The sequence below is a fragment of the Octodon degus genome, unplaced genomic scaffold (assembly GCF_000260255.1).
Source record: "Octodon degus isolate 3935 unplaced genomic scaffold, OctDeg1.0 scaffold00140, whole genome shotgun sequence".
NCBI classification, from domain to species: domain Eukaryota; kingdom Metazoa; phylum Chordata; class Mammalia; order Rodentia; family Octodontidae; genus Octodon; species Octodon degus.
This window is the reverse complement of record NW_004524716.1, coordinates 3,539,568-3,561,714: the sequence shown is the minus strand read 5'-3', so window position 1 is coordinate 3,561,714 and position 22,147 is coordinate 3,539,568. Positions and strand designations below refer to the sequence as shown.

The 22,147-nt window shown below is 38.7% G+C and overlaps 1 protein-coding gene and 1 pseudogene across 4 annotated transcripts in view; one reads left to right on the top strand and one right to left on the bottom strand.

The window, feature by feature from the left end:
- The window catches only part of Dennd2c (DENN domain containing 2C), a 98,736-nt gene that overhangs the window by 55,543 nt on the left and 21,046 nt on the right, over positions 1–22,147 (bottom strand). Inside the window, exon 1 of one of the 4 annotated variants that reach the window (XM_023701726.1) lies at positions 11,387–11,419. The exons of the other annotated variants lie outside the window; for them this stretch is intronic. The gene's annotated coding sequence lies outside the window, so the exon portion shown is untranslated. Of the gene's footprint in view, positions 1–11,386; positions 11,420–22,147 lie in introns of those variants that run through there. 4 annotated transcript variants of the gene reach the window in all.
- LOC101583964 overlaps positions 19,808–22,147 on the top strand; it is a 23,325-nt pseudogene continuing 20,985 nt past the window's right edge.

The following is a 22,147-nucleotide window of genomic DNA, read 5'->3' as shown; positions in this document are numbered from 1 at the left end:
TATATGCAGTGTATTATTTGTTGAAACTGTACTTTCGATTTGATTTGAAACTGTCTCATTGCTATCCGTTTATCAATAAAACTTTGAAAAGAAAAAAAAAAGACTGTATTATTGGTCTTAAAAAGAACAGCAAAGGATAAGGTATATTTTTTGTTTGTTTGTTTTTAAGACTACAAGCTTTTCACCTGGCAATCAGATTAAAGGGTTCATCATTCAGATCCCTCCTACAGTCAAACTGAGCTAAATTTAAGTGGCAGGTTTTTTGTTTTTCTGTATTTTAGGGAAGGGTCTACAGGGTGCTCAGGGCCTCCTTACTAGATAGGACTCATAGTAATCCACCTGTTTACAGCCTCTCAAGAGCTGGGATTACAGGTGCACGCCACCACGCCCAGTCTCAATTGCCATCTCAGTGCGCATGGGCGGGGGGCATGGCAGGCCCAGGGATTGAACCCCTGGTCCTGCACCTGCTTGCAGACACTTTAATCCCCTGAGCTATTTGGCCAGCCACAAGTGGCAGGTTTTATTACATTAAATTCACCTGAAATTAGCCAAGCCTCTAATCTCTCAAGCTGCTGCCTTTTAAATTTTATCAAATTTGAACAGGAAAGAATGTGGCTATAGTCTCAGGTATTTTAACCTGCCTTATTCAGTTCTGGCAGGACATTACTACACAAATACACGGGCTAGGAAATATCCCTGTGTCCTCTGGTAATGCTGTTTTCTCAGCAAAAATTGTAAGAGGGAGAAGATATTTGTTGGGCCAGCTGTCTTTGTATTTGGGATTTTTTCAGATGGCAATCCACATTCTAATTCCCAAAGCCCATACTGTTAACTAACTAGTAAGGCTTTACTGGACGCCCCTTGATCTTGTAAAATCTCACCATCTATAGCAGGTCTGCTTGTATCCAGACTATGTACATTACCCCAAAATTAAAAGTTACTTGGCTCTCTGCTCATCTATGAGGGACTCATTTCGCTTTGCAATTGTATTCACTGCTATTCACTAGCCACAGAGAAATATATAATTTTTTTCTTTTGTCAAGAATGTTCTTGTTACAGTAGTACCTCAATACTCATGGTTTGTTGGTTGTAGGAGGTAGATGAATACCAAAAATGACCATTACATAACAAATCATTTTAGCTGAAAATGGTAGTGAGTTTGAGGCAATCCATACCCAACAAGATCTATTGAGTACTAAACGATGCATCCTAAGACAACACTTCCACATCAAAATGAGTCAAGTACCGAATTCAACAAGTTTCAAAGCAGCTGAATACCAAAGTATGATTCTATTCTATAGAAACAAAGATCTTTCAAGCCCTTCACAACCTAACTAGAAGTTTTTAAATGTCTTCAATGAAATAAAATAGCATAGAACAGAAAAAGTCAAAGTGTGTGCATGCACGTAAGAGCAAGTACTGCTTCAGAAATGCCTTTCAGGTGAGTGTGTGAGGGGGGCTTCAAATGCATTTACTATGGGAAGATGTGATTACAAATTTGTAGAAGACTTCTGTTTAGACAAATTAAGGTCCACTTTAGCACCAAGGAAGATTAGAGAAAAGTTATTAAAACATCAGCTCTTAAAAAGTCAACTGCAGGGCCAGGGAGATGGCTCAGTGGAATAAGTGCTTCCCTGGCAAGCACAAGGGCCTGAGTTCAATCCCCGGTTCCACCAAAAACAAAAAAACAAACAAACAAACAAACAAACAAAAAGTCAACTGCAGGGGCCAGGGAGATGGCTCAGTAGGATAAGTGCTTCCCTGACAAGTGCAAGGGTCTGAGTTCAATCCCGAGTTTGGGAGTGGGGGTGAGTCAACTGCTAGATCAGCTTCATGCAATCAATATACTCAGAAACCTAAAGACTTACATATCAATACTGAACAAAATAAATTTCTTGAGAAAATATACAAAAACATAAATTACCACAATGAGCAGCTGTTGTTAGATATTTTAACTATAAGCAACCTCTGGGTTTTGTTTACACAATGCTCTTATCCACTTATCTATAAATTATGTGGCCTGTGATTAAATCTCTTACAAATCTCAACTATAACAAAAGGCTACCATCAAGAAATCAAGAACCAGCAAAACAGCTCAGTGGACTAAGCTCTTGCTTAGGCAAGGGCAGGAACTGGAGTTCGATTCCTGGTACCACATGCCTAAAAACAGGAGGATCACCAGGAGTCTGAGCTGCATAGTGAGACCCTGAACCAAATACATACAGGAAGGAAGGAAGGAAGGAAGGAAGGAAGGAAGGAAGGAAGGAAGGAAGGAAGGAAAGGAGAAATCAAATAAATGTTGCTAAGGCTGTGAGAGAAGAAAGAACACTTGTATGTTGTTGTTGGGAATATAAACTAGTACAACCACTATGGAAATAAATATGGAGATTCTTTTTTTTTTAATCTTATTTATTTTTTCAGATTTTTAAATTTATTTACTTTTTCCCATAATTTTATTGCTAAAAAAATAGCAATGAGACAGTTTCCAATCAAATTGGTAGGACAGTTCCAATAATTAACACATTGCATACATTCTTCCTAGAGGTTAATTGCTGTACAAGATGCAGACATGATATCCTATTTACAAACACCATTAGAACAAATCCCTCTATTCATTAAGAGAATGTAACTATATTCTAACCACTTTGAATACACAGATACAAAATGGACATTCACCTGTATCTCCTTTTTTTGTTAAGTTCCGTTATTTGAATATTATAGGTGTGTGGAGATTCTTTAAAAAACCAAAAAACAGAAATTTAACCCAGCTATTTCTAAGTAACTTCCCAGAAGAGTTAAAAACATCATATTATAGCGTTACATGCATCATACATGACCATGTTCATAGCTGCACAACACAAGAGCTAAATCTTGGAAGCAGCCTAAATGTCCAACAGATGAGTGAACAAAGAAAATGTAGTCACATTTATGTACAATGGAGTACTACTGTGCCATAAAGGATAAATTTAAGTCTCTTTTAAGAAAATGGATGCATCTTTTTTTTTATTTTTTCCAAAGTTTTATTGATAAACAGCAATGAGACAGTTTCAAATCAAATCGGAAGTACAGTTTCAACAAATAATACACTGCATATATTCTTCTTAGTGGTTAATTGCTGTACAAGATGGATGCATCTTGAGACCATAATGTTAAGTTAAAAAAGATCAGACAAATGCTTAAATAGTGCATAGTTTCTCTCACATAAGAAATACAGGCTAAGCATGGCACACGTCTGTAATCTCAGCAGTTGGGAGACTGAGGCAGAAATATCAATGTAAGTTTGAGGCAAGTCTGGCACTATATAGTGAGTTCAAAGCCAGCCTGAACTAGGTAGAGAAGCCATCTCAAAAGACTAAATACATAAATAAAAACCAAGGCCGGACACAGTGGAGTACACCAGTAATCCTAGCACTTGTGAGTGACATGATTTCAAGGTCAGCCTTAACTACCTAGCAAAACCCTGTCTCAACTATAACAAACAAACAAACAAAAAACCCAAGGTATAAAGAACAAAATAAAAGATAAAAGGAAGCAAGATAATAAGGTCTTTTGTAAATGGGAAGGCAAGTAAGGACGGAAAGTAGGAGGTAGGGCGGGTAGGAGAAGGGGACAAAGAATTGTGTGCATGTACCAACTTCCTGTTCTGAATATAATTATTATATACTACAAACATGTATTAATAAAAATTAAATTTAAAAAAATTAACTTAAAAATGAGAAACAACCAAATCAACGGAGAGAAAAAGCAAACGTCAATATGGCTCCCACTAACTTTTTATCATCTTGCTGACTGTTCCCTAAATAGCAAATCTTCAAAGCAACCACGTACAGGATATCGGCCTTTTATCTCACTATCAGAGGAAACAGCCTTATTAGTAGCTAAAAATGGTTCCCAAAATAGCAGAGACTCTAAAAATTCTAATAGTACTGATAATACACAATACAAGTTTCTTAAAAGTTATTGTACCTCATTGCAAAGCAAAAAATAAAGAAGCTTAAAAAAAAAAAAAAAAGATTTCTTCGCAGTTGTATCAAGTCCATTGTGAATTTGTCATAACTTTTTGAAGTTTTTTTTTTAATGAAAGAATGAAAATTACAGTTGATACAGGGCAGATTATATTTAGAAGTTTGAAGCATAAGCCAAGGACTTAGAATAATGCTAACTGTGACTGTTACAAAATTAGTTACCCCATTACTCATAAAACTTTCCAAGTGCTTACAAGTCCCTGATTCACTTATTTGAACAAGTTCTACTGGAGGTTTCTCTGGCGACAGCCACATGATCTAGGCGTCATTCATAACCAACCAAATAGTAAGTCCTGGTGGCTCCACCTTAAACCACCTCTCTCAAAACACCACTAATCCAGCCACCATACTCCCTTGCTCCCTCAATTTTTATTTCTATTCAATTGTCACCTCCCTTGTTGATTCTACTTGAAACAATGCTCCTTTCCCCCACAATTCTCTAAGTCTACACCATGCTATATATTTTCATAAGACTTACCGTCATCTGATTTTCTTTTACTATAGTTTTAAGTTTATTATCTAACTGTGAAATGTAAACTTTTTCATTAATGTGTCCCCAGCAGCTAAGAGAATATGTACTAATAGTAATCCCTCAGTATTTGCTGAGTGAATGTCAAAATCATGAATATAGAAAAGAGAAAAATCTGTGATGTCTATTACTTTAAATGTCTTAAGGACTAGAGCTGCCTTATCTGTGGAAAGAGACATCATCTTTGGGTATTTTACGTATAAATAACATTAAAATAACTAGCACCAGAATAATAACAATAGTCTGTAGCCAGGTGTGGTAGTCCATGCCTGTAATCCCAGCACTGAGGCTGATGTACGAGTTCACAGCCAGCCTGGGCCCTAAAGTGAGTTCAAGGCCAGCCTGGACTGTACAGTAAAACCCTATAAAATAAAAAGGATGTTATAGGCTAAACTGGGTCCCCTGCAAATTCATATGTTAAAATCCTAACCCCTAGTATGTTAGGATATGACTGTATTTGGAAATTTGGCATTTAAAAAATTAAAATAAAGTTCCCAGAATGGGCCCTAATACAATATAAAAAGAAATCTGGACACAAATATATAGATGACCATAGGAAGAAACAGAAGACAGGCACTGACAGGGCACAAAGAGAGGCCTTAGAAGAAATCCCATTAATACCTTAATCTCCTCCTTCTGTCTATGGAGCTGTGAGAACAGCAATTTCTGTTGTTCAAGCCATCCAGGCTATGGTAACCCTAACTTTGATGTGGTAACCCTAACAAATTAATACAAAGGGCCACAGTAACTGAAAGTTACAGCTGGTAAAAGAAGAGCTGACTTTATTAAAATATTCTGTCAGTTCTGTTCACTTTTTTTTTTTTTTTTTTAATGTATTTGGTACAGAGTCTCACTACACAGCTTGGACTCACAGTGATCCTCCTGTTTTCAGCCTCCCCAGCACTGGGATTACAGGCATGTACCATCACGCCTGGTCTCCATGGAGCTCGGCACACCCAGGGGTGGGACCATCACCGCATGTGGTGCTGGTGATAGAACCTCGTCCCTGTCCTTGCCTGAGCAGGCACTTAGTCCACTGAGCTATCTTGACAGCTCTTCTATTCACTCTAAGCAAGAGTTTTTTGTTATTTTAACTAGTAAATTAGTAAATTTTCCATCTTCTCTAATACCTATCAACTATACTTGCAAACTAATTGTATATCATTGCACTAAAAATGTTTAAACAAACTTACTCAAAATCTAAGTATGCAAAAAGTGTGCACATATGATAGCTTTACATATGACACTTTTGTTGGGGGAAAAACAAGTAAATACAAATATCGAATTTTCTCTATAAATCATATTTCTTTAGAAAAACCATTAGTTTCTCATTCACTAAAACACCACTTATCTTGAAAGGACATAAGTATATATATTTTTAATTTTCTATCCTCTATTTTTTATTTTGTTCTTAAGTTATTTATGCCTTGAGTTTCTCTTATAAGAGAAACCATGTGATATCTAGCCTTCTGTGTCTGATTTATTTTTGAAGGGACATATTGAACATATTTGTATTTCTAAAATCTCTGATAATCACTTGTCCTTTTGGAACAATTTTCTTTGGAAAAGGAAATTATGAGTAATGTTGTTTGACAACTGTAGGTTTTTGTTTTTGTTTTTTCTGGTACTGAGGCTTGAACTCAGGACTTCGTGCCTGCCAGGCAGATGCTTAGGCTGCTGAGAGATGTCCCCAGTTTGACAAAGTTCAAAAATACTTCTCTGTAGCATAATTAGAAAACTACAATACAGAATACATTCATGACTACTGCTTTTATGTAAAGGATTATAATGAGACTATTATTTAAGATACATACCCACAATTGGTATGGTCCTATAATCCCAGCACTTGGGAAACTGAGGCATGAGAAGCTAGCCTACGCTAATTAGTGAGTTCAAGGCCAGCCTGGACTATTAAGCAAAAACCAGTATTAAAAAAAAAAAAAAAAAAAAAAAAAAAAAAAAAAGGAAGAAAAGAAGGATACTATTCTTCCAGCATTTTTTATTTAAACGTATTTAGTACAGGGTCTATAGGGTCTCGTTACACAGATGGCCTTGTAGTAATCCTCCCATTTTTAGCCTCCCAAGTGCTGGAATTACAGGCACATGCCTCCATGCCCAGTCTCATTCACAGTCTCAGCTCGCCCCGGGGGCAAGGGAGGCATGGCACACTGGGGATCAAACCCCAGTCCCCACGACTCCCTAAGAGTCACTTTAGTATCTGGTTGGCCCTTTCTTCAAGTAATCTTGAAATACACATTATTACTATTGACTGTGGTCCTCAAGTTGTCCAACAGGTCCAGAAAATGTACTCTTCCTAACTTAGAGAGAGAGAAAGACAGACAGACAGAGTGCAAGCTACTGGTGAAGGGGAGATAGGCACTGTCTGTTGAAAGTGAGTGAGGAAAACTGTTCAGTTTAAGTAGCAAGGAAGCGAGTTATCATAGCAGCAGCTGTGTTTTGGCTATACTTGGACTTTAATTCAGGGCTGGGGACCCAGCTCAAGGACAAGAGTGCTTAATCATTATGCCTGAGGCCCTGAGTTTGATCCTCAAACTAAAGCGGGGGCTACCCAAAGCCAAAATCTAGTGTTCCAGGTAATAATCATACAGACAAGCTAGGTAAGGCCACTGCAAACTGCCACATCCAAAAATAATCCAACACTAAGAGGCTGTGTGGGCCATTAGGGACAAACACTTTAAAGTAGAAAAAATTAACTTCTTTTTCCCAAACCAGCTTTTTTGTTTTCTTTCTTTCTTTTTTTTTCCTCATGAGATAGGGTTTCACTATGCAAATTAGGATGGCCTTGAACTCACTTTGTAGTCCAGGCTGGCCTTAAACTTAGAGTAATCCTCCTGCCTCAGCCTTCCCGTTGGGCTGAGATTACAGGTGTGCACCATCACACCTGGCCTTCATTTCTTTAAAAAATTGTTTTAGTTTTTTTGTTTATAGAACAGATTAGGCTGGCCTTTAATTTTTTACCTCAACCTCCAGAGTACTAGAATTATTGACATATACCACCATCCAGCTTTTCACACCATGGTGTTAGCCAAATTTTTATCAGTACTTACAGAAAAACTCAAAATTCCTTGGAATGTGAACAGGTTCTTTAATGTCCAAAGAGTTACAATACGGACTTGAAATTCTACTCACAGGAGCTCAGAGTGCTTCGTGTAATAGTGACATAGGAGCTTAGGGCATGCCAAAACTGGCTGGGAAGTAGGCAAGACCTGCTAGACACAAGAGCCTGGAACACAGGTTCCCAAAGGACACAAGGTTTTCAATAAGACAGCCTAGAACTGGGGTCAGCCTGAGGCCACGCAGAAGTTCAGGCAGGTTTCCTTGAGATTTGATGAGTATAAAGGACACAGACACCAAAAACACCTTGCTACGGTGGCTTTCCTCATGACAGTCTGCCTCCTCTCTCCAGAGCATTCTTTCTTTCTTTCCTGTGTCCATCCAGCTCAGTCCACCAGGGGGCGGGGCTGGCTGGCATGTGGTGCTGGGGATTGAACCGCAGTCCCTGTGCTTTGCTTAGCTTAGCTTGTTCTAAGTAGGTGCTTTAGACCACTGAGCCATCTCACCAGCCCTCCAGAGCATTCTTTTTTCTTACTTTTTCCTCTCTGCAGAGCAGTTTCTCCCTCACTCTTCACTTTTGCTTTTTCAAATAAACATAGCCCTTGAATTTTGCTTGTTTTTCCAGGACAGGAAAGCAACCCGTAACCTGTAACTGGTAGGCACATTTAGAAAGAGCTACCCCATAACATTTTGGAGTAGCTAGCCAGGAGAATCGAAAGCCAGGAGATTGTTGGGCGTGGTGGCACACACCTGTAATCCCAGCATTCGGGAGACTGAAGCAGGAGTATTACAGCTATTTCAGACCAGAATGGGCAACACAGCAAGACCATGTCTCAAAAAACATAAAACAAAATAAAGCAAACAAAAGTGGGGGAATTCTGATAATGGTAGGGGGAGAAATCAAAATTATCTAGTGCCTACATTAGGAGTATAGAAGACAAGCTCGCAGCAACATCTGCCTTATCTTGAGCCTCCTTTATAAGCCTTCATAATATATATTCCACTTCTGAAATTAGGGTTACAAAAATGTTTTATTTGTGGAAAATATGATATTTTAGATGTAGAAGAACAAATGCATTGTTGACCTGGCTCAGTAGAATACACTGTAATCCCAGACTCAGGAGGCTGAGGCAGAAGGATGTCTGTGAGTTCAAGGACAGCATGGGCTACCATAGTAAGTTCAAGGCCAGCCTGAACTATACAGCAAGACCCTGTCTAAAGGTGACTGGGGATACAGCTCAGTGGCATAAGTGCCTGCCTGGCAAGCACTAGGTCCCAAGTTCAATCCCTGGTACTGGAAAAAAAAAAAAAAAACAGATACAGTACTGTTCTGGTCCAACAGAATGAAAACAATTTGTTTAGTGAGTAGTTCAATAGTCAAAATTATATTAGAAATGTTTTTCTGATCTTATACAATGAATAACCACTGAGACAACAATGTGCAATGTATTTTTTTATTGAAACTGTCCTACTGATCTCATTGAAACTGTCTCATTGCTATTTGTTTCTCAATAAAATTATTAAAAAAAGTTTTTCTGACTCACAAGATGATAATCTATTGTCTAAATTCTGAATATCTTGCTGACTTCTCAAGCTATTTAGTGTGTTTCTAAACCATTTCCGCCCCCCTTATATGTTTGCAGAAGGAATGCAAACTTACTGTCTTGTAGAACATCTATATATGCTGATAATATATACATCCTACCTAGTATACAATCAAATCACATCCTAGGACTGAAACATAATAATTACACTAAATAAAAGACTAAAGGGGTAAGCCTAGAGCTGGGCACAGAGGTACACGCCTGCCAAACCTAGCTACCTGGAAGGCTGCAAGAGGAGGGTCACAAGTGAGGCCTGCCTGGGAAATCTAGGGAGTCCTTTTCTCAAAATAAAAAAACTGGGAATGGAGCTCAATACAAAGCCCAAGGTTCAATCCTTAGTACGGGAGATAAAAAGGGTAAACCTATAATGTCATGTTTTATCAAATATCAGCATTTTATAGAAATTCAACTAAATTCATCTGAAAAAAATAAATTTTAAAAGATATCTTGAGCCTGGGGGTGTTGTTCAATGATAGGATGTAAACTTAGTAAACCTGAGAACTTGAGTTCAAAAAAAACAAAACAAAACACTAAAGAAATATAAATCTGAAAAAAAAAATACAAATCTAAGGCTAAGTATTTTCCAAATATTACAATTTAGTGATATATTACCCTCACCATTATTATCCTCCCAGAAAGAAGTCATTAAATGAAGAGGAAAGCATTTGCCACTTAATACCATGACTAAGCTGGGTGTGGCGGCACACTCCTGGAATCCTGGCACTCAGTAGGCTGAGGCACATCACTGCAAGTCTGAGGCCAGCCTGGGCTACAAAGTGAATTCAAGACAGCCTGAGAGACAAGTGAGATCTTGTCTCAAACAACAAAATAAAAATGACTGAGGTCAAAGCAGTATTTTCAGACTAATTAAATAAAATTCTTAATACATTTTTTGTGACTACTGGCACCTAGTTACCACTATGCAAAGATTTTCAGCAAATAAAATGAAAAGAGAAAAAAATCCATGAGGATCGGAAGAGGTATGTCTGTGTACTAAAGTAATGCTTTTAATAATAAATACTATTATCAAGCATGGTGGTGCACACCTGTAACCCTAGCACTCGGGAGGCTGAGGCAGGAAGATGATTTTCAGTTCAAGGGCAGCCTGGGCTACATAATGAACTAAAGGCCAAGCTGAATTATACAATGAGACTCTTTCTCAAAAAAGTAATAGTAGTAACTACTATTTATTAAGTGTGTACATGGGCCAAGCCTTTGCTGGCACCTATGTTCATTACTGCATTCATTCTCACAACTCTGGCAAGACGTTATTGTCATCTATAATAGTACATAGCTTTTCTATTTTACTATTGCATGAGGAAGCCTGATACTGGTTAAATAACCTAAAGTTCTGCTTTACTCCAAAGCTTATGCTTTTAACCAGTATGTACTACGTTTGTGTGTAGACAAAACAATAATATCAGCTAATACAACAGGATGTCAAATGCTGCTTTCCTGTCTTCTCTGAGTTCTCAGCAGGGGCCTCAAAGGCCAAAATGAAACAATAGGAGCCAAATACCCCCACTCTAAAAGCAGTGCAAGGTTTCCAAGTGGTAACAATAAAACCTAGCTTTGCTGACATCTGTTCATTAGCATTCTCAAGGCTGTATAAGAATTACAGTTAATTAACTGTGAAGATCACAAGAATCAATGAGGACTTCTGACCAGGTGTGGTGACACACACCTGTAAGCACAGCACTTGGGAAGCTGAGGCAAGACAACGGCCACAAGTTTGAGGCCAGCCTGAACCATTATATGAATAGAGAAAAAAGGAGGAATAATTTCTTTTTAAAGAAACCAGGGGACACATATTTCTCCACCTTTTAAAGGAAAAGGAAGGTACCTTCCGGCTATTACAGGTAGAGACCGGAACCTGAAGACAATGGCTAGCAAGGTACCTAACACGGTCCACTAACAAGGTTTACAAGTACAGATACACGAGGGGACAAGGGTTCCAGGCAAGAAGATAAAAAAAAAAAATGCTGCCTCAGATGTAGATTTTTTTTTTGGAACCGGGGGTTGAACTCAGGCCCTTGAGCTTGCCAGGAAGCGCTTATTCCACTGAGCCATCTCCCCGGCCCCTAGGGTTTTTTTTTAATGGTCTCGGTGAAACAATCAAATGAAAAGCTTCAGCTAGGCGTGGTAACACACACCTGTAATCCCAGCACTTGGGAGGCTGAAGCAGGAGGATCGCTGTGAGTTCAAGACCAGCCTGGGTACATAGTAAGCTCAAGTCATCCTGAGGTGCATAGTGAGATCGTGTCTCAAAAACACATACACAAAAATAAGTGAACAAATATATAAATTAGAAAAAGAAAGGTTTCAGTAGAAGGGAGTTTTTACAAAATACCACAGTATGAAAAATTAAATTACATATAAAACTGATAACATGAAACTTAGAATTTCATGATATTGCTTGGCATGGTGGAACACATCTGTAATCCTAGCACTTGGGAGGCTGAGCAGAAGAATTACTGAGTTCAAGGCCTACCTGGGCTACAGAAGCAAGTTCAAGGCCAGCCTGCACTATGTAGCGAGACCCTTCTCAAAAAAAAAAAGACCAAAACAGAAGTCTATATTCCGGCAGCTCTCCACCTCCATCCAGCCTAGTGGTTTTCACAGTAAGCTTTAAGGGAGCTTCAGGGGTGCCTCCATAGCTCGACATGATGGCCACACTTGTAATCTAGCACTTTAGCTGAGGAAGGAAGATCACAAGTTTGATTCCTGCTAGGGAAACTTACCAAGATGCTGTCTTAAAAATTCATAAACAGCGGTTAGGGGCCTGCTGCCTGCAGGGATGGGGCCAGTCAGACAGGGACTACCTGGGCCCAAGCTGCACAGCGGGATCTTGGCCAAATAGGGCAAGGATACAAAATAACCACTTACCCCTTCTAGCAGAGGAAGATCAGAAAAAATGGCAAATGTGAAACAGTATGAGAGATCTGTCTACACACTAGTGAACCAAAGAACCCACAGAAGTGGATCCCAGGGACTCAGCAAGGATGTGAAGCGAGAATTGGAGTGCACAGAGAGAGGAAAGACAGGAGACTTCAACAAACACGAAGAAGGTGGCAGGTGGGACTTTCTCCCTGAGCCTGGACTCACGGCCTGGGAAGGGTGCCTTGACCCTGCAGATGCACAGTGACGGCCGCCGGTGACTCCAGAGGCCTCCACAGAGAAATGCACCAGTGGAACGCGGCAGTGGACGCAGCAGACTGCAGTGGCTGGTGAGGGCTGAGATGGTCCCCAGGAGGAGACTGGCCAGAAGTCAGTCACCTTACAGAGGAGCCAACCGGGCTCACAACTCAGAACCTGCAACCTGGTCCATGAAGTGTCTTGCAGTGACAGGACCAGGGTACCAAGTTCAAGTCAGCAGGAGGTCAAAAAGCTGAGTTCAAACTGGCAGAGAGCCAAATTCAAGCAAGAAGAACATGGACCATTGCAGGCAGAGCAAATCTGGTTCCAGTCACACAGTTCAGTAGAACTAAACATGTAGGATTATCCACCACCCCGCTGTACAGCTACGGCTGGCTTGCTGGGGTTGATCAACTCAGATCTAGACTCTGCCCATACTTTCTGCCAGTGACAGCAGACACACCACTTGATGTGAACATTTTTTTCTTGGTTTCTTCTTGTTTTCTCTTTCCTTTTTTTTTTTTTTCTTGATTGTTTGGTCTTGCTTTTATGGGTGTGAACACGGTTTCTAGTTTTTTGTTGTTGCTGCTGTTGTTTTGTTTATTTCTCCCTCTTTTCTCCCATCTTCTTCACAAGTTTCTACAAGTTTGTACGATCAATCTTCTTTTGTCCTCCAACCTAACTTCTAATCTCTTCTTCTTCTAGTTCTTATTATTTTCCCCTAATCATTTTTAAATTTTCTTCCTGAGGGTAAAATTGACACATTGAGAGCTTATTTATTGCATATAAATTTCTGGTTCATTTTAGGTTCTGCTATATAACCACAAATCTTGTTTTTTTTTTAATTTTTTTTTTTTTTACAAATCTAGTTTTTATGGTTAAAGGCAACAAATTAACAGCTGCCTCAGTTTGTCACTTTCTAGACTGTGTTTGATGCTGTTACTTTTGCTCATTGCACCACTTTAGCCAAGGCAACATAATTATTCTAATCAGTTGTCCTTTCTGGTATACCAAGACTGAGGTTGCCTAAGAGTCGTAAAAAATACTATATGCCACTGCCAAAGAACCAGTAGCTAGGTCAAGTAGGCAGCAACTTCTCATGCCCAATAAATCAAACAATTAGAATCTTGAAACAAACTCAAAACCCATAAGCCAGCTAGCTATACCTTGAAGACATCTCTGAGAAGCAGTAGTCTCAGAAGGGTTCTAAACACTAGCAATAAAGCTACTGCCCGGGGCTGGTGAGATGGCTCAGTGGTCTAAAGCACCTGCTTAGAACAAGCTTAGCAAAGCACAGGGACTGCAGTTCAATCCCCCAGCCCCACATGCCAGCCAGCCCCGCCCCCGGTGGGCTGAGCTGGCCACACACACACACATAAATAAATAAATAAATAAAATTTAAAAAAAATAAAGCTACTGCCCATAGGCAAGTTACAAGCATTATCCCAGGAATTAAATCAAGAAAGAACGAATGAACAAACAAGATACTTAAGCAAGATGCAATACAAGACCTCCAGCTCTTCAAAGGCAAACTCAGGCTGCAATAAACTTGAACAATCTGAAAGCCACTCACTTGTACTCTTTGAAATACTAACATCAGAAGTAACAAAGCTGATGACCAAAGCTTGAAAAAAAAAATCAGATAACTACAGAGATGGTGACCTCAATGAAACACATGTTTAGTGACGCTAGAGCATGTACAGATTTAAAAATAAATAAATAAAAGAGGTTAGGAAAATGATGGAAACCACAAATGCTCAACAACATAGGAAAGAAATGGAATCCGTAAAACAGATTCAAACAGATATCCAGGAGATTAAAATTTCCAGCAAAAGTCTATGCAGCAGAATAAACCAATGTAAGGACAGAATATCACAAATAGAAGACACGATCAGGGTTAGCAATCATAAAAAGAGAGATTTCTTCAAAATAATAAGGGGCCACAAGAAATCAATCCAACAGTTCCTAGATGATGCAAAAAAGAATAACATAATATTGATCAGAGTCAATGAAAAAGCAGAACATAGTGCAAATGATACAAAAAACCTGTTCACAGAAGTCATGGCACAAAAATTCCCAAAAAGGGAAAAAGAATTTGACATACAAATAAGTGAAGCATATAGAATTTCAATTATCCATGATCAAAAAGAAATCTACACCAAGGTATATAATAGTCAAGATTTCAGAAATTTAACATAAGAATATTAAAGCTAATTAGAGGAAAAAAATTACCTATAAAGGAAAGCCCATCAGATTCACACAAGTGGGCTGGGGAGATAGCCCTGGAGTCTAAGCACCTGCCTGGCAAGTACAAGGACTCGGGTTCAATCTCCAGTACTGCAGGCTGTGCTGGCCCCAGGACACTGGGTGTGCAGTGCAGGCCTGTAATCCCAGAACTTGGGAGGCTGAGACAGGAGGAACACTACAAGTCAGAGCTGCACAGTGCAACCTTATACAAAATACATACATACATACATACATACATGATTTTATTTAAAAAATTGTTTTAAAAAGAATCACACCAGATTTCTCAAAAGAAACCCTTAAGTCAAGGACAGCTTAGAGTGAAGTACTTCAACCCCTAAAATAAAATGGCCTCCAACTCAGATTGATTCATCCCACAAAACTATCTTTCAAAATTGATAGAGAAACAAGACACTTCCATGAAAAAGAACATCTGAAGAAATTAATGACCACTAAACCAGCATCCTACAATGTTCTGAAGGATATTCTAAAGAACATAATGAGTTATTACAACTCCATTAACCCCAACAGAAGAAATCTATGAGGTAAGGCAAGCAACTAAACAGAGGGGGGGAAAGGAGTGAACAACAGGAAAATAACATGGCAAGGAAAAGTCGATGTGTATCAGTGATACGCATTAATGTTAGTGGTTTCAACTCACCTATCAAAAGAACAGACTGGAAGAATGAATCAAGAAGCAAGACCCAACAATATGCCACATAGAAGAAACACACTTATTTGAAAAAGAAATTTATAAATTGAAAGACAAAGGATGGAAAATAATATTGCCATGGGACAGGAAGCCAGGAAAACACAGAGATAGTTATTCTATTTGTAGACAAAGTTGATTTCAAGCCAAGAGTGATTAAGAAAGACAAAGAAGGTCACTACATCCTTTTAAAGGGAACAATCTAAGAGGAAGAGATAACAATCATAAATACATAATAACCAAATTCCAGTGTACCCAACCATATAAAATAAATATTAACATATGAAAAATCAAATAAGCGATAATACAATTGTCATGGGTGAACCTCAATACCCTATTGACAGAAATAGAGAGATTAACTAGATAAAAAAAATTAACAATGCTCACGGGATTATAACAAGAAGTATCAGACTTATATATAACCTCCATTATTAAAGGAGTCTAAGAGCAAACTGGTTATAATTGCTATTCCTATCCTTTAAGCAGTTTCTGAACAGTCTCTTCCACAATCTGCCTCTCCACTCCAGTACTCATGGTGTGATTATACATGCTTTAATTTCTTGGAAAATTTGTTTATTCTTGCCTAAAAGCTGCCAGACTCAAAGTGTTCATGCAGAAGGAACCAATGATAAATGTGCCAGACTCCTTTTACTGAGATCCACTTTATCTACCTTGTAAATGGAATCCACAATTGCCAAACTGCAAAATGACTTCTAGCCAAGGCCCATTATATTAGCTCTCTTGAGAAGGCCCCTGACTTCAGTTTTTCCTACACAGATCCTTCTCAGCTCAAAGCAGTTAGATGGAAACTACAGCTCTTCTTCCTTAACCACAACAGGAGACACCTCTTCAGAGTGAGGAACACTATAGACAGCTAAGTTCAGAGTAAATATTGTAGGCAGTCAGACGGGCCCTTGAGGATGCTATTGCAGAAGATGCATCAAGACTGTGGCAAGAGCCAAGCACGGTAGCACATGTCTATAATCCCAGCACTAGGGAAGCTCAGGGAGGAAGACAGCCTTGAATTTGGGGCCAGCGTGAGCTATAAAGTTAGTTCAAGGCCATCCTCGACTACATAGCAAGACCCCGTTTCAAATATACATACATACATACATACATACACACACACACACACACACACACACACACACACAAAGACTAAGGCTGGAGGCATATCTGAAAAAGATTAAAGTCTCAATGGCCACATATGTATACTTCCCTAAGGGATAAATGTAAGTTTGAGATTACTGGTGTCACTCCTTTGAGATTTCCCAATATCACATTCCCATATCTCAAGATTAATGATATGGGGCTGGGGAGATGGCTCAGTAGAATAAGTGCTTCCCTGGCAAGTGCAAGAGTCTGAGTTCAGTCCCCGGTTTCACAAAAAAAAAGAAAAAAAAGAGTTGGGAAAAAAAAAAAAAAAGATGATTAATGATATCACCATATGCTCTTGCTACCAAGTATTAGCCAAGGGAATATACTTATAATCTTATTGGTTGGACATTTTTTTTTTTATGAATTTAGGACAGGGACTAAAGGGTGTACAGGATCTCACTTGTAAATCAGACTCAGTGATTCTCCTGTTCAGCCTCTCAAGCACTGGGATTATAGGCACACACCACCACGCCCAGTCTCAATCACCAGCTCAGCACACCCTGGGGGTGGGACCGGCACAGCACAGCGGGGATCAAACCCTGGCCACTGAGCTCTGCCTAAGCAGGCAATTTAGTCCACTGAGCTACGGCCCTGGTTGATCGTAATTTTGATCCGCCTTGGAACCTCATGAGCTTGTCCTATGAAACTTCCTTTGAGAAGCAGGCTGTTTGGCAACACATTTTGGATCCTTTGTCTCTCAGGAGCTATTCCTATTTCCCATTCCTTTTATTCCAATACATTTTCCTACCTTTAAAAAAAAATCAACAATGAAATATTCGAACTGAACCAAACTTTTGAAATGTCTACAGTGTTCTACCCCAAAACATCAGAGTACATATTCTTCTCAATTGCACACAAGGCGTACTTCAAAAGGATCAGACACTAGCTCATAGAACATGTTAAAGTAAATATGAAGAAATTGAAATTATCACATGAATATACCAGACCATAACGCAATATAATTGGAAATCAATGGCAAAAGAAACTACAAAACTTCATAAATCCATGGAAACTAAATAACACACTCCTGAACAACAAATGAGTCACAGACATTTTTAAAAATTAGTCAGTTTTGCAGGGCTGTGGATATAGTTCAGCAGCACACGTACTTGCCTGCTAAGTGCAAGGTCCTAAGTTCAATTCCTAATACCAAAAAAAAAAAAAAAGAAAGAAAGAAATTAGACAGTTTCTACAATTAAATGATACTGCCAATACAACATACTACAACTTATGGAACACAAAGAAAGCAGTCCTGCAAGGGAAATTTGTGGACTGCAAGAGAAATTTATAGTGGTAACTACCCATATCAGAAAAACAGCAAGCTCAAATAAACACACTAATGTTAACTCAAGCTTCTAGAAAAAGAGCAAGCCAAGTTTAAACCTCATAGGAGGGAGGAAGTTATAAAGATAAAGCAGACAATAACGTAATAGAGACCAAGAAAACAACACAAAGAATCAGTAAATCAAAGAGTTGGTTCCTTAAAATATTAGTCTACAATCCCTCAACCAACCTCACCAAAGACAGACTCAAACCTGCGCAACTAGGATGAAAAGGGTAAAATCACAACAGATTCTGCAGAAATCCAGATCACCATACCTAATTCAAGAACCTGTAACCTAATTAGGTGGAAAATACAAAAGAAATGGACAGATTTCTAGATACCTATGAATTACCAAAGCTGAAACAAGAAGATACAAAAATTCTAAATAATGTCAGTCAGTGAATTGAAGATGCTGGGAGATGGCTCAGGAGAGTAAGTGCTTGCCTGGCAAGTGCAAGGACCTGAGTTTAATCCCTGTTCCGCCAAAAAAAAAAAAAAAAAAAATGAAATTGAAGATGCCATTAAAAACCTACCAATGAAGAAAAGCCCAGGCCCTGACAGACTCTCTAATAAAATCTACAAATCATTTAGAGAAGACCTTATACCTCTAGTTTTCAAAACCTTTAATGAAATTCAAAGAGAAACAATGCTCCCTAATTCACTCCTGGAAGCAAGCATTATCCAGATACCATAACCAGGGAAAGATCCAACCAAAAAGGGGAATTAGAGGCAATCTCCTTAATGAATATAGATGCAAAAATCTAAAATAAAATACTAGCAAACAGAATGCAGCAAAACATCAAAAATATTATACACCATGACCAAGTAGGATTCATCCCAGGGATGCAGGGATGGTTCAACATATGCAAATCAATAAATGTAATGCACTATATAAATTGAGCAAAGGACAAAAACCATAAAATAGAAAAAAAAATTAAAAACAAACAAACAAAAGATCATCTCAATAGATACAGAAAAAGCTTTTGACAAAGTACAACACTCATTCATGATAAAAACCCTACAGAAAATTGGAATAGAAGGTCTTTATCTCAATCTCATAAAAACCATATATGACAAAACCTGAAGCCAACATCATACTAAATGGATAAATCGGAATTTTCACTAAGTCAGGAACAAGACAAGGATATCCCCTATCATATATCTACTCTTACTCTTTAAAGTTCTGGAAACATTAGCTAGAGCAATTAGACAAGAGGAAAATGTAAAAGGAATAAGGAAAGGCAAGGAAGAAGTTAAATTATAATTATTTTCAGATGACATGATACTCTTCATAGAGAACACCAAAAACCCAACCAAAAGACTTCTAGTCTTAATAACCAAATTCAATCATGTAGCTGGACATAAAGCCATAGTCTTCCTGCACACAAATAACAGAGAGACAAATCAAGGAAACAAAGATGGGAAGCAGAGGGGAGGGAGGGGAAGGCAGACAGACTAGGAGTCAATAGGACAAAGAAAGTAAAAGACCTTTACATTGAAAAGTACAGTACTGTGAAAAGATTAAAGAAGATACCAGAAAATGGAGCTTTCCAGCCTCGGCCTTGGACCATACAGCCGCCGCGATGTTGATGCCCAAGAAGAACCGGATCGCCATTTATGAGCTCCTTTTCAAGGAGGGGGTGATGGTGGCTAAGAAAGATGTCCACATGCCCAAGCACCCACAGCTGGCAGACAAGAATGTGCCCAACCTTCACGTCATGAAAACCATACAGTCTCTCAAGTCCCGAGGCTACGTGAAGGAACAGTTTGCCTGGAGACACTTCTACTGGTACCTTACCAACGAGGGCACCCAGTAGCTCTGTGACTACCTCCACCTGCCCCCCGAGATTGTGCCTGCTACTCTACACTGCAGCTGGCCTGAGACTGGCAGACCCCGGCCCAAAGGTGTGAAGGGTGCCTGGCTCCTGGCTTCTTCCCAGCCTTGCAGCAGCTGCTTTGCAGCCATTTTCAGCACCCCAACAAACACAAGCCACTGTTCCCAGGATGGTGATTCATGTGTGTACTGCATCTTCTTCTGGCATTACAGCAATTAGAAAGAAACAGCAAGATGTGCTTGGTTTCTCAGAAGCCAACAAAATAGGATTTGAAGAAAAAGATATTGCAGCCAATGAAGAGAATCAAAGTGGATAAGAGCAAATGTACCTGAAAATAGCCAATCAGCCACAGGGTATCCTTTGCCACCTCAGACTTTCAGTAAAAGCCAGAACTGTGAGGACTATGCTGCCTTCTTTGAAGCCCCAAAAATAATGCAGTGTGCCTTTTTAGGATTGAAGGCGCCACCTGGTTCAAAGGAAGCAGAAGCCCAGGCAAAGCAGCAAGCACAAACCTTCAGCATTCTACCTCAAGCATTCTGCCGTAAGCATCTTAAAAAATGAGTCCTTATTGCTTTAAGTTTTCCAACCAGCAAAATTATATCGGTTACAAAAGAAATTGCTTAAAGTTAAAATAATTAGGTGGTGTTTTCATGTCTAATAAAATGAATACATAATTAAAATATGAGCATTATGTTGAGGATAATAAGAAATCATGATAAAAATAAGTATCATGGCATAGTAAAAAAAAATTCTAATAGCATAGGTACAGAATTAGAGAAAACATTCCTAAAATTCACTTGGAATCATACAGACGTAGAAAAGCAAAGGCAGTTCTGGGCAATAAAGTAAGACAGAGGCATCACAATCCCAGATTTGAAACTACACTACAAAACTACTGTGATAAAACAGCATGGTAGTGGCAAAAGAAGACCAGTGGATCAATGGGCCCAATTAGAAGACCCAGAATCAACTTCAGACATACTCAGCCACCTTACCTTTGGCAAAGGAGCCAAACATCTCATTGGAAGAAAGACTGTTTAATAAATAGTGCTGGGAAAACTTGCTTTCCATATGTTACAGACTAAAACTAGAACCATGTCTCTCACTGTGCACTAAACTAAAATGAAAATGGATCAAAGATACAAACATTGAATGTTCTTGAAGAGAGAATAGGTAGAACTCTTGAAGACAGGTGTAGGTAAAGACGTTATGAACAAAACTCCAATCAGACAGGAAATATTACAAAGAATCAACAACTGGGATCTCATATTAGAAAGCTTTGCACACCAAAGGAAACCACCGAGTTAAGAGACAACCCACAGAGTGGCAAAAAATTTTCCTCAAAGGACTAATAGGTAAAACATATAAATGACTGAAAAAACCCAGACACTCCCCCAAATTTAAAGATCCAATCCAAAACTGAGATGAATAAACACTTTTCAGATGAAGTACAAATGCCAAATAAATATATTTTTAAATGTTCAATATCACTGGTCATTTGAGAGGTGCAAATCAAAACAATGGCAAGATTCCATCTCACTCCAGAAAGAATGGCTATTATCAGTAAATCGCCCAATAATGGAATCCATGAGGGCTGTGGGGAAAACAACACTTCTCTACTGGTGGTGCAAGTGTAGACTTGTGCAACTACTGTGTAAATTAGGGTAGAGATTACTGAGAAAACTAGGACTAGGGATACCATTTTACCCAGCTACTCCCCATGTGGGTATCTTCCCAAAAGAATTCAAAGTACCACACCACAGTGAACCATGCACACCCTTGTGTATAGTGGCACTATCTGTAATACCTAACTTGGAAACAGTCTGGACAATAAATTTTTCTTATACAATGGAGCACAACTCTACCATGAACAAGGATAAACCTGAAACATTTCTATGTAAATGGGTGCACCCTGAGATCATACTCTTACTGAAATAGATCAGACACACATGTAAATATCACATCATTTCCCTGAAATGAGAGAAACTAAAAATGTAAATAAGAACAAAAATGTACAATAGAAATTGTTAAAGAGGAAGAAATTATTCAAAAGGAAAGGGGAACTGGGGGGAGGATGAAAGGAAGGGAAAGGAAAAATTGAGAAAATACGGATAACATAGAGGCAAAGCTTTGTAAATGAGGAAGGAAAGAGGGCTTGAAGAGAGGGGAGGAGAGTGGGAAAGAAAGAAAAAAGAAGGGCCGGGGAGATGGCTCAGTGGAATAAGCACTTCCCTGGCAAGCGCAAGGGCCTGAGTTCAATCCCCAGTTCTGCCAAAAAAATAAAAAAAAAATAAAAATAAAAAAATCTAGTTCGTTAAGAAAGAAAAAAGAGAGAAAGAGAAAAGAAAGAAAGAGGGAGGAAGAGAAAGAAAGAAAGAAAGAAAGAAAGAAAGAAAGAAAGAAAGAAAGAGAAAGAAAGAAAGAAAGAAAGAAAGAAAGAAAGAAAGAAAGAAAAGAAAAGAAAAGAAAAGAAAAGAAAAGAAAAGAAAAGAAAAGAAAAGAAAAGAAA